At 42.9% G+C, this 10255-nt stretch overlaps 1 long non-coding RNA gene across 2 annotated transcripts; it reads right to left on the bottom strand.

Moving 5' to 3' along the window:
• Window positions 1-4276: 4276 nt before the first annotated feature.
• Window positions 4277-6578, bottom strand: LOC146641273 (uncharacterized). Of its 2 annotated transcripts, XR_014909622.1 has the most exons (3): window positions 6558-6578; window positions 4941-5035; window positions 4277-4832 (listed from the first exon to the last, which is right to left on the bottom strand). It is a non-coding gene; the product is annotated as an uncharacterized LOC146641273 (long non-coding RNA). The 2 variants fall into 2 exon arrangements; XR_014909621.1 differs by lacking the exon at window positions 6558-6578 and having other exon boundaries at window positions 4941-5848.
• Between the last annotated feature and the right edge of the window lie 3677 nt (window positions 6579-10255).

The following is a 10255-nucleotide window of genomic DNA, read 5'->3' as shown; positions in this document are numbered from 1 at the left end:
TGGCTTCTAAGCCAGCCAATCATATCTGAGGGCTGAGGAATTCAAATCCACAAATCAGGAACTGCACAGCTTCCCAGCCAGCCAATCATGTATGTGGGCTCCAGGTATTCAAATTTGCATATTGGGGAATTCGTGGTTTCTAAGTCAACAAGTCATCCATGTCATATATCTCTAAAAATTCATATTTTAATGATAAATTGTCAACACTTGAAGATTCCCCCATCTCTTCTGAACAAAACGGTGTAAGAATGACCGCTCTAGCCCCTATGGTTAGGAAATTATGGTCATTTGTTTGAGGGGAATCCTCACTATGTGAAATAAACTGAAAGAAGCAGGTCTATGTCTCTGTGCTGCGTGTGTAAAAAGAGGCACCTGTTTTGGCGGGAAAACGTAAACAGCCTCTCTGATTGGTGGATTCAAATTCAGCAGCTCCCAGGCTGACCTAGAAACTTAGTCCTCTCTCCCTGTGTGTGTGTGTGTGTGTTTAGTGGGAGAGAGAGGATCCTGCCCTTATTTGACAGCATGTCATTGTAGGATTTAAATTGAACATAGTTAGACTGGTTGACTGGATTAGAGCCTGTGTTTGTGTGTCCCTCTGTGCATTTGTGTTTCAATAAGTTATTACTATTCTGCTAAATCATAGTATTTCTGGTACTTTTCGGTACTTGTGCTAAATACAGTATTTCTGCTAAATCATACTATTTCTGCTTTTCATAGGATTTATGCCTAATATAGTATTTCTGCTAAATTATAGTATTTCTGCTTTTTATAGGATTTGTGCCTAACATAGTATTTCTGCTAAATTATAGTATTTCTGCTTTTTATACTATTTGTTATAAATTATAGTATTTCTGCTTTTTATAGGATTTGTGCTTAATATAGTATTTCTGCTAAATTATAGTTTTTCTTCTTTTTATAATATTTGTGCTAAAACATAGTATTTCTACTAAATGTAGTATTTATGCTTAATAATAGTATTTCTATATATTTCTGCCAGGTCCCCAGGCAGCCAATCCTCTGTGAGGACTGAGACATTCAAATTTTCAAATCAGGGCCTGCACAGTTTCCCAGCCAATCAAATAAGTGTCCTGAGGCATTCAAATTTGCATATTGGGGCCTTCGTGGCTTCTAAGCCAGCCAATCATATCTGAGGGCTGAGGAATTCAAATCCACAAATCAGGGCCTGCACGGCTTCCCAGCCAGCCAATCACATATGTGGTCTCAGGCATTCAAATTTGCATATTGGGGAATTCGTGGCTTCTAAGTCAACAAGTCATCCATGTCATATATCTCTAAAAATTCATATTTTAATATTAAATTGTCAACACTTGAAGATTCCCCCATCTCTTCTGAACAAAACGGTGTAAGAATGACCGTTCTAGCCCCTACGGTTAGGAAATTACGGTCATTTGTTTGAGGGGAGTCGTCACTATGAGAAATAGACTGCAAAAATCCTGTGTCTCTCTGTGCTGCTGCGTGTGTAAACAGATGCACCAGCTCCCAGGCTGACCTAGAAACTTACTTCTCTCTCCCTGTGTGTGTGTGTGTGAGAGAGAGAGAGAGAGAGAGAGAGAGAGAGAGAGAGAGAGAGAGAGAGAGAGAGAGAGAGAGAGAGAGAGAGAGAGAGAGAGAGACTTTTAATGGGATGATCTCATTCTAAGATTTAAATTCAATATATTTAGACTGGTTGACTGAATTGGATCTTGTGTGTGGGTCTCTCTGTGCATGTGTGTTTCCTCATGTGTACATATTTGTGATTGTGTGGCTGTAATAAATTTTTTTGCAGATTTTTGTCATTTAACAAGTATATTTGAGGGACCCTCAGCATGTTCAGCATTTTTTCAGCTGTCCATTTTGCTTTTCCAATTTTTCTGTTTAACTTATTACTATTGTGCTAAATCATACTATTTCTGCTATTTTATAAGATTTGTGCTTAATATACTATTTCTGCTTTTATAGGATTTGTGCTTAATATAGTATTTCTGCTAAATGTAGTATTTATGCTTAATCATACTATTTCTGCTTTTTATAGTATTTGTGCTTAATATAGTATTTCTGCTAAATTTAGTATTTCTGATTAATTATAGTTTTTCTACTAAATCATAGTACAGTATTTCTGCTTTTTATGGGATTTGTGCTAAAACAAAGTATTTCTACTAAATGTAGTATTTGTGCTTAATCATACCATTTCTGCTTTTTATAGGATTTGTGCTTAATATAGTATTTCTGCTAAATTATAGTATTTCTGCCAAATTATAATATTTGTGCTAAAACATAGTCTCAATTTAAAATTACAATATTCATAGTTCATCACAGTGTCTCTGGTAAATCACAATATTTCTGCTCTGTTGTACTATTTTTTTTAAATCATAGTGTTTCTGTAATGTTTAAGTATTTTTGGCTAAATATATTCTTTCTGTTATCTTATACTATTTCTCCTAAATTCTTGTATTTTTGAGAAGTTATCATGTTTCTGGTAAGTTACAATATTTCTGCTAAATTCTGCTATGCTATTGTATTTCTGCCAAGTATTATGTTTCCTCTAAGATATTGCAGTTCTGCTAAGTTATTCCATTTTAGCAAACTTCTTTTGCTTCTGCAAAGTTTTTACAATTTCTGCAACTTTTCAGCTTTTTCAGCTACTTTTTGCATACAGCTTCAGCTTTAAGCATCCACACTGCATTTTCGCAGGAAATGCAAATTTTTCTAGTTCATATTTCAGAGTAGTAATTGTAAATTACTTCGTGTAATCAAGATGAGAGACCACGGCTATAAAAGCCAAGGTGGATTTGGGAAGCCTGTCGCAGCCATGTCCTGTCCGTTTACGCGAGCAACCCATTGCGGAAGGTGCAAGATTGATAAGGAGAGTCCTCAGAATTCAGCGTATATTGCGGGACAGACAGGATCCTTTAGCTCAGCGCGACAGTGTGCTCATTGAGAGATATCGATTTTCCCGTGAGGATATTATTTACTTAACCAACTTGTTGACGAGGGGGTGCAGGACCACCACCTGTCTTTTTTTGCTCTGCCCTTTTCTTGGTTGCTGTTATAAACAAACAAACAGATTATTTCAGGCTCTCTTTCCAAGAGACTAAAAGCAATATAAGTGATAAATATTACCATTCTGTAGAATATTCTTATATTTCACTCTTACTTGTTCCCATGTTCTAGTGGGTCCTGTTGTGGCTCTAATGTGAAAGAGGATATAATATAACAATATAATATAATGTAATATAATATTGGATAATATAGTGTAATATAATAAATCTACCCTACCGCCTACTGGTGTTGGCCAGAGGGGCCGATGGCGCAATATGGCAGCCTCGCTTCTGTCAGTCTGCCCCAGGGCAGCTGTGGCTACAACCGTAGCTGCCTCCACCAGTGTGTGAATGTGAGAGTGAATGAATAGTGGCATTGTAAAGCGCTTTGGGTGCCTTGAAAAGCGCTATATAAATCCAATATATTATTATTATTATTATTATTAAATTACTTACGAGTTTAATTTGTCAGCAACTTTCTGCCAGCCCTCTCTCCTTGCTTTTGCAGCCTTTGCAGTGTTCCCTTGCGTTCTGATTAAACTCTGAAACTCCTGAAATCCCTCACTCAGGAGTTCTTGCTCTGCTGCCGAAAAATACCGAGCCGAGCGCGCTCCTTCGACATTTTCGCCGACCAATCAGAGGGTTGCCGATCAATGTTTCTACTATCGATGCGTAGCCCCTTTTATGACACCCAGTGATGTCACATTACTGCGTCCAGCTGTACTAATCGTCAACAGCAGGTGTGTTCGGGGAACCGGATTAGCGAGCTCACGGTTAGCGCGATGATTTGATCTTGGATGTGTCATTTGATCTTGGATGTAGTAAGCGACGTACGAAGAACGGGCCCCAGCACCCACGTCACTGCTCTTCTGTTTAATGTAGAAGCAACAGTGTTGATCTGTGGCACAAGGACTGTTACAGGTGAACCTGCATACTGGGTTTTGCTGGGTAATGTGACCAAGATACAGTCAGAGGTTGGCCATAAGATAGACTTCTCCTCTTCAGCTGCCCAAAAAAGGCTCTTGATCAAAACATAAACAGACCATCTGTAGTGACAGGTAAAAGGAGCCGTCCTCAAAAAAGAAATCCCACCTGCTACTGTGGAGGAGTTGTCACTGCTATAATGCCATCATGTTTTATCTAGGGGTCTAGATTTATGCCTATAGTGCACTGCCATGTAAATAATTTGCATTTACTGAATGAGTATCACTGTTCAAAAATTGAATAAAGAAACAAACTAATTTTTGCCTTTTTTTTATTAAAACGACTTTATAGAACATCACATCAGTTACAATGTAGAATCCATGTCACTGGAGCATTTTGATTCAATAAACAGTAAAAAGGTGAGCTGTGAAGACCAAGGACAAGTGCAGTTCACAGGTTTTCTATCCAAGGAATCCCAGAAGATTGCATGGTGTCATTGCCCAGCAGTTGTTCGCAGGACATATGGACTCAACCTCAACAATCCCTCACACTGAGCAGCATGAAGTGACAGTGCAGAGGAAAAACTCCCCTTTAACAAGAAGAAACCTCCAGCAGAACCAGAACCCGGTTCAGTACCAGCAGCCATCTGGGTTTGGAGGAGAGAGACAGAGACACAGAACTACCAAAAGTATATTTTTTTATGTGATTGACTGTTGTTGTAATTCAAGCCCTGAGTGTAGAGCAGGTAAGATATAAAGTTGCATCCTAAATTCCATGCTCATGCAGAGTGTTTAGTTTATGACTTTTTCACCTGGTCATTGAACATATGGTCTTTTAGGGTTGACCAAGCTGGTACCTTGACTCTGTTCTCTGCAAGATATTGCAAAAAACAAAATCATATGGAGACAATATTGGACACAAAAAATATAACAATTTAGTTAAATGTAGCATTAACTCATAAGTCTTGCTAAAGTAAACCTTGTATTCTGATTCATCACAGCAGCAGTTCAGTTGGATGATGTCAGCAACTGCAGCAAGTGTCTTGCTGACTGAATAATTTCATCTTGCATAATCTGAAACAAACACATAAAGACAGAAACAATTTATAAATTAACGTTCGATAAAATCTAAGAATTAATCATTTATTAGATACCAATATGAATATGTCTACCATAAAACTTGTGTGGAGCGAAGTTACATTCAATCAAGATGGTCTGGCATGCTACAACTTTATAGTATTCTGGCTACAAGTATACATACCCATCTTGTACATGTTTTTTAACATTATTATTGTTATTATCCTACCCAATTATGTGTTTCTTTTAATCAGAGTATGCCGTTTTAATGACTTTACAATATCATTTACATTGTGTTCCTTACATTTTCCCTAATTGTATGTTATATTAATCCTATATTTCCATCCATCCATCTTCATCCGCTTTATCCGAGGCCGGGTCGCGGGGGCAGCAGCCTAAGCAAAGAGGCCCAGACCTCCCTCTCCCCAGCCACCTCCTCCAGCTTATCCGGGGGAATACCAAGGCGTTCCCAGGCCAGCCGAGAGATATAATCTCTCCAGCGTGTCCTGGGTCTGCCCCGGGGCCTCCTCCCGGTGGGACATGCCTGGAACACCTCACCCAGGAGGCGCCCAGGGGGCATCCTTGTCAGATGCCCGAACCACCTCAACTGGCTCCTTTCGATGTGGAGCAGCAGCTGCTCTACTCTGAGCCCCTCCCGGATGGCCGACCTTCTCACCCTATCTCTAAGGGAGAGGCCAGCCACCCTTCGGAGGAAGCTCATTTCTGCCGCTTGTATCCGCGATCTCATTCTTTCGGTCACTACCCACAGCTCGTGGCCATAGGTGAGGGTAGGGACGTAGATCGACCGGTAAATTGAGAGCTTCGCTTTTACACTCAGCTCCCTCTTCACCACGACGGACCGGTGCAGCGTCCGCATTACTGCAGCTGCAGCCCCAATCCGTCTGTCGATCTCCGGCTCCCTTCTCCCATCACTCGCGAACAAGACCCCGAGATACTTGAACTCCTCCACTTGGGGCAGGAACTCATCCCCGACTCATCCTATATTTCCGTTTTTATATTTCTAATGTTTGCCTTGTTTTCTTCACTGTCTAGTCTGCCTCTGTCTTGCCTGTATGGATGCATTTACACCGAAATGTCCCCAACAAAGGATGTTTTAATTCACCACTATTCCAGTGAAACACGAGTCTCCCATCTTCCTGCTACCAGTCTGGAGTTTTTGTTCACCAAAGCACACACCAACTTCATACTGACGGACAGATCACTGCCCTTTTGCCGCCTTGTCTGACCGTGTTTTGTGGCTGTGGTTCACTTCACCTCACTCTTCCCCATTCTTGTCATTAAATCAGGCTGTTCTGCAACCATGGCAGCCATTCACTCTATGGCTTTATTCATGGTGTATTTTACCCCTTCACCAAAGGCGTGGAAATTGTCTTTGAGTTAGTCAAACGTTTTCCTTAGTTCGAGTAGATGATAAAAAATAATAATAATAAATGGGATTTTAAGTAGGACTAGGCGTTCTGTAATGATCTCTATTTAGGAGAAAAACTTAATCACTCACCTTTAAACAGCTCTCTTTTAGGAGACACACTGCTGGCTAACGGTGTCATGTGATCAAACAGCGTAATTTAATTGGCTGAGAGCCACTCGACTCGATCTGGTGCTGATTGCTCTGGCTTGGGTCATTAAAGTTCATCACTTTTGCAGTTGAATTTTTGCAGGTGAATTTTTTCAGGTGAATTTTTTTCAGGTGAATTTTTTTCAGGTGAATTTTTTTCAGGTGAATTTTTTGCAGGTGAATATTTTTGCAGGGAAATTTGGAGGATAAAAATTCAGTGTCATAAATTCAATGTCTAAAAATACTTGAATTCTGATGATACTATATTTCTTCCATAAAATTCAAATTTTATTTGTCACGTACACAGTCATACACAGTACGATATGTAGTGAAATGCTTGGACAACTGCTCGTGACCTAAAGAAAACAAAAAAGGAAAGGCTATGAATAAGATAGGAAATAAATATGAAGAAGGAATAAAATATAAATTAAGGTTAAAAATGAAATAACTGTACAACACAAATTAGAATGAAGGGTAAATTTAACTGGGAGAATAAGATAAAATATATAAATTAAAGTTGAAAATAAAATAACTGTACAACAAAATACACAATATAGAACTATATAAGAATGTATGAAGAAATATAAATAAATATATACACAATAACAGCAGCATATACACAATAACAGCAGCGTGATTTAAGTAATGAAGTGAAACAATGTCCAGAATGTCCAGTGTGTGTGTGTAAGAACCATATGTGTGGGTCAGTACTGTGTGGTGGTGTGATTGAGAGACCGTATCGCCTGCGGGAAGAAGCTCCTCCTCAGTCTCTCTGTGTTGGTCTTCAGGGAGCGGAATCGCTTTCCTGACCTCAACAGAGAGAACAGTCTGTTGTTGGGATGGCTGAGGTCCTTCACGATCTTCCTGGCCTTGGTCCAGCACCGCCTGCTGTAGATTGAGTGCAGGTCAGGGAGCTCGGAGCGGATGGTGCGCTCAGCTGACCGCACAACCCTCTGTAGAGCTCGTCTGTCCTGCATGGTGCTGTTCCCGAACCAGGTTAAGATGTTTCCCATCAGGATGCTCTCTATGGTGCAGGAGTAAAAGTTCCTGAGCACCTTGGAGGGCAGTTGGAAGTCTCTCAAGCGTCTGAGGTGGTAGAGACGCTGTCGGGCCTTTTTCACCACGGTGTTGATGTGACAGGACCATGACAGGTCCTGCTTGATGTGAACTCCGAGGTATTTGAAGCTGTCCACTCTCTCCACTGGGCACTCGTTGATGACAGGGGTCTGGTAGTTCCTCTCCTGCTTAGTGCTGAAGTCCACTATCAGCTCCTTTGTCTTACTGACGTTTAGAAGGAGGTTGTTCCTCTGGCACCAGTTCTCCAGATTCCTAATCTCCTTCAGGTAGGCCGTCTCGTTGTTATCAGAGATCAGGCCCACCACGACGGTGTCGTCAGCAAACTTAATGATGGTGGTGGAGCTGGTAGTGGCCACACAGTCATATGTGTACAAAGAGTACAGCAGGGGGCTCAGAACACACCCCTGGGGGGCTCCAGTGCTGAGAGTGGTGGAGGCTGAGACATGTCCGCCCATCCTTACTGCCTGTGGTCTGCCAGTTAGGAAGTTGGAGATCCACTGACACATAGATGAGCTGAGTCCCAGATGCTCCAGCTTGGTGGTGAGTGTGGAGGGAATTATGGTGTTAAATGCAGAGCTGTAGTCTATGAAGAGCATTTTAACATAATTCCCCCTTCTAGTGTCCAAGTGAGTGAGTGATGTGTGGAGGAGATGAGAGATGGCATCGTCTGTGGAACGATTTGGACGGTAAGCAAACTGTAGTGGGTCCAGTGTGTCTGGTAGTGAAGAAATGATGAAGTCTCTGACCAGGCGTTCAAAGCACTTCATCACTACTGAGGTGAGGGCTACAGGGCGATAGTCATTGAGAGAAGCAGGGTGGGGTTTCTTCGGGACAGGAACAATGATGGACTCTTTGAAGCATGTGGGGATCACCGACTGAGATAAAGAGATGTTGAATATCTCAGTGAACACAGGAGCTAGCTGGTATGCGCAGTCTCTTAGGATACGACCTGGGATGCCGTCTGGTCCTGCTGCTTTCCTGGTGTTCACTCTCTTGAAGGCTCTCCTTACTTCATGCTCGGAGATGACGAACACGTTTCCGGTGCTGGCAGTATCTTCCTGTCTGCAGCCGTTAGCGCCGCTAACACTAGCATTGTTGGAGACCTTAGCTGCAGCCTCGAAGCGAGCATAGAAAGTGTTCAGCTCGTCTGCCAGAGTCACGGCCGCGTTCGTCATACCGGTTGTTGGTGCTTTATAGTCCGTTATTGTCCTTAGTCCCCGCCACAGGCTCCTAGAGTCACTCTGTTGGAGTTGTGACTCTAGTTTCCTCCCGTAGCGCTGCTTCGCCTCTTTCACCGCCCTCCGCACGTTATATGACGCGGCTTTGTACGGGTCCATGTCCCCCGTCATGAGTCCCGTGTTGTAGGCAGCGGTGCGGAATCTCAGAGCGTCGCGGATGGTTTTATCCACCCACGGCTTCTGGTTGGGAAACGTTGTGATAGTCTTTGTCTCCACGGTATCATCCGCTAGTTTCCCGATGAATCCCACAACCGCTTCCGTAAACACGTTGACGTCATCGTCGGAGCTGTTTCTGAACATGCCCCAGTCTGCGTCATCGAGTGCGTCCTGTAACGCGGCCACCGATTGATCCGTCCAGCGCGCGACCTTCCTCTGAACCGGAACTTCCTGTTTCAGCCTTTGTTTGTATTTTGGGATGAGGAAGATGGCGGCGTGATCAGATTTGCCAAAAGGAGGGCGGGATTGTGCCTTGTAGCCGTCCTTGACCGTAGTGTAGCAGTGGTCCAGTGTCCTTTCACCCCTGGTGGGGCAGGTGATGTGTTGATAAAAGTTCGGCGCTGCGCGTTTGAGGTTGGCGCTATTAAAGTCCCCCGTCACAATAAGCGCAGCGTCCCGGTGTTGTGTCTGGTGCTGTGTGAGTGCCTCATGCAGCTCGCATAAGGCGGTGACCGTGTCTGCTTGTGGTGGAATATAAACGGCACTTATAATGACCGATGTAAATTCCCGAGGTAGATAAAAAGGACGACACATGATGGACAGTAGTTCCAGATTTGGTGTGCAGGAGCGTGTGAGAGGAACAACGTTCGCACTGTTGCACCAGTTGTTGTTCACCATTAAACACACACCGCCTCCCCTTGACTTCCCCGAGTCCCGTGTCCTGTCCATGCGGTGAACCGAGAAGAACTCGGCCGGCTGAATGGCGTGGTCCGGCACCGCTGGGTTCAGCCATGTCTCGGTGAAGCAGAGGAGATTGCAGTCCCGAATGTCTCTCTGGAACTTTATCCTGGCCCTGAGGTCGTCAAGCTTGTTCTCCAGTGACTGGACGTTGGCGAGCAGGATGCTAGGCAGAGGTGTGCGGTGTGCACGAGCTCTCAGCCTGTTCCTGACGCCGGCTCGCTTCCCTCTAGGCCGCCGCCGCTTCCCTTTGTTCTCCCTCAAGATCTCACTTAAGTTCTTTTTTTTTTTTTTTTTTTTTTTTTGAGATGGCAGATGTTTTTCTAACATTTTGGAAATTAAAGTGATCAGGTTCTTCTTTCTTTTTATGAAGGCATTTTAGAAGAAGTTTTAACCAGAGCCATCGGAAAACACCACCATTGTTATTATTAT

This window comes from Rhamphochromis longiceps, linkage group LG23, assembly GCF_057381845.1.
Source record: "Rhamphochromis longiceps isolate RC_006_pf linkage group LG23, R_longiceps_female_GT1.1, whole genome shotgun sequence".
NCBI lineage: Eukaryota > Metazoa > Chordata > Actinopteri > Cichliformes > Cichlidae > Rhamphochromis > Rhamphochromis longiceps.
Note: the sequence above shows the minus strand (reverse complement) of the source record. Positions and strands in the feature narration are given on the sequence as shown.